Here is a 3,129-nt window from a genome sequence, read left to right as displayed (position 1 = left end):
AAGTATTGCCACCACATATAATTAATTATAATTTTTATTATTGAGAACTCGAAAAATATAGATTACTTCTTTATTCAAAAAAAAATCTACTACTTTATTTATGCCTGATGATGATGAGAAAAATAAATTATAGCTTAATTGGAAATAAAATCAAAATAGACATACTAATTATTACTAAATATCTCCTAAGGTGAATTTCTATAATAATACTATTACTAGGCTAAAGCAGAAAAATTGGAACTCAGCAACCTGTTATTTTGAGGAGTAGATGTTCCTCTAATCTGTGGGGTGCTGTTCAAGGATTAATTTTTGGCGCTTCAGCTCCCTTAGATCACGCCCTTGCTCTTCCTGTTCCTTGAGCAGTTTGCAAAGTATGCTACTTTGATTATTCTGTTCTTCCTTTATTTGGTCCATAGCTTCTTATAATTTGGAAATAGAAGTCTCAAGATGTTCCCAATATTCGAATTGGGGCAGTTCTGGGAGGGCTTCTTGTGTTCTCCTCTTGGTTGAATCATCTTGTTGCTGTTGTCTGACCATTGATATTCCAGTAATGGGCTTTTCAATTAGGATATATTCAGTTATTCCCATCTTTACTCCAGCATCTTTGCAAAGCATAGAAATTAGGCTTGGATAAGCCAATCTGGCGTCCTTAGAATTCCTGTTTGTTATTTTGTATAGCTCACATGAGATCAGCTGATGGACTTCTACTTCTTTTCCCAACATGATGCAGTGAATCATTACTGCTCTTTTAATAGTGACTTCTGAACAGTTGCTGGTGGGCAATATGGAACGCCCTATGAAATCTAGCCAACCTCTGGCTACTGGTTTTAGATCTTCCCTTTTAAGTTGAACTGGGATGCCAGTCGTGCTGGTGGTCCACTTGGCTCCAGGGATGCATATGTCCTCTAGAACCTTGTCCAGCCCTTTATTGACCCTCATCATTCTCCTATTGAAGGAGTCTGGGTCATCTTTCAGTTGGGGAAGCTTAAATATCTCCCTGATCTTGTCAGAATTGGTATGAATGATCTTTCCTCTGACTAAGGTCCGATGGTCAAAGAGAGCAGCTCCAATTATTCTTTGCCTGTCTGTCTGCCATAAATTAGCATAGAACTCCCGAACCATGTTCCTTCCCACTTTCGTTTCAGGATTGGCCAGAATTTCCCAATTCCTGTTTCGAATTTGCTCTTGGATCTCCGGATATTCATCTTCTTTCAGATCAAATCTGACTTCCGGGATCACTGATCTGTGACTCATTATCTTGTAGTAATGGTCTGAATGTTCTTTAGTCAAGAACTTCCCTTGATTCCAAAGTGGCTTTGGAGTGTTCTCTTTCTTGCCTCTTGAGTTGGGTTGTTTTCCTTTAGGAGCCATGATCTTTAGTGGGTATGTTTTTGTGATCACGGATAAAACACACCAAACTTAAACTGTTGCTTGTCCTCAAGCAAAAGAGAAGAAAGAAGAGGGATAGGAGGAGAGCAAGTGGTTGAAGGTGAGGAGGAGGGGGGCCGCCGAATTCAAAATATAGGGAGGGGGTGGGTAATTTTCGAAAATAGGAAAAGATAAGATATAAGATATGATTTGTAAAAGATAGATATGATAAGAAAAAGGTATAGTTTTAAAAAGAGAAAGAATATGAATCATAATTTAAAAGATAAATCTGAAATTTTTAATTTTGAAAAAGGTTTTAAAAAGATAATTGAGTTTTGAAAACAAACTTAAAGAGAGTTAGATTGGATTGGAAAACAATTTGGCTTTATGGATTAAGATATATTTAAAATTTTTGAAACATGGATTTTTAGAAATTAGGGATTTTAGAAATTAGGATTAAAATTGTTGGAATTGAAAGATGCTATTTTAAAACATGTTTATGCAAGAAATCATGAATTGAAACATAAAAATTTAGAAAAATTATAAAGAAGAATGAATTTGTACCTCCTCCCACCATCCTGGCGTTAAACGCCCAACTGGTGCATGGTTTGGGCGTTTAACGCCCAAATGCTGCTTCTCCTGGGCGTTCAACGCCCAGCTGATGCATCTTTCTGGCGTTGAACGCCAGGAAGGCCTTTGTCACTGGGCGTTTTTCTGAACGCCCAGGATGCTAATAATCTGGCGTTAAACGCCCAGAAGGTGCTTCTTTCTGGCGTTAAACGCCCAGAAGATGCTCCTTTCTGGCGTTTAACGCCCAGATGCTACCCTTACTGGCGTTGAACGCCCAGTGGGTGCTTCTCATGGGCGTTCAACGCCCAAATTATTTCTTACTGGCTTTTTCACGCCAGTGAGCTTCCAATTTTCCCTGTAGCTCTGTGACTTCAATCAATTACTATTTCACCTTTTGAAGATACTGTAGCATCTACCTGTAAAACTTTAATTTATTAGAAAAACGAATAAAATTAAATTTTGTGACTGGGTTGCCTCCCAGCAAGCGCTTCTTTAATGTCATTAGCTGGACTATTACTGATCTTCAATTAAGTTTCAGTCTTGAGCATTCTTGCTCGAAATTACCTTCAAGATAATGTTTAACTCTTTGTCCATTAACAATGAACTTTTTGTTAGAATCATTATCCTGAAGTTCTATGTATTCATATGGTGATACACTTGTAATTACATATGGACCTCTCCACCGGGATTTCAATTTCCCGGGGAATAATTTGAGCCTTGAATTAAATAGCAGAACTTTCTACCCTGGCTTAAAGACTCTGGATGACAATTTCTTATCATGCCATCTTTTTGCTTTCTCCTTGTAGATTTTTGCATTCTCGAAAGCATTGAGTCTAAATTCCTCTAGCTCATTTAACTGAAGCAATCGTTTTTCTCCAGCTAACTTGGCATCAAGGTTCAGGAATCTGGTTGCCCAGTAGGCCTTGTGTTCCAGTTCCACTGGCAAGTGACATGCCTTTCCATACACAAGCTGGTATGGAGAGGTCCCTATGGGGGTCTTGAATGCTGTTCTGTATGCCCACAGAGCATCATCCAAGCTTCTTGCCCAATCCTTTCTACGGTTAATTACAGTCCGTTCCAGGATTCTTTTAAGTTCTCTATTTGAGACTTCAGCTTGCCCATTAGTATGTGGGTGATATGGGGTGGCCACCCTGTGGCTAACTCCATAACGAACCAAAGCAGAGTAAAGCT

Source organism: Arachis duranensis, chromosome 7 (genome assembly GCF_000817695.3).
Source record: "Arachis duranensis cultivar V14167 chromosome 7, aradu.V14167.gnm2.J7QH, whole genome shotgun sequence".
Lineage (NCBI taxonomy): Eukaryota > Viridiplantae > Streptophyta > Magnoliopsida > Fabales > Fabaceae > Arachis > Arachis duranensis.
This window is presented reverse-complemented; position numbering follows the sequence as displayed.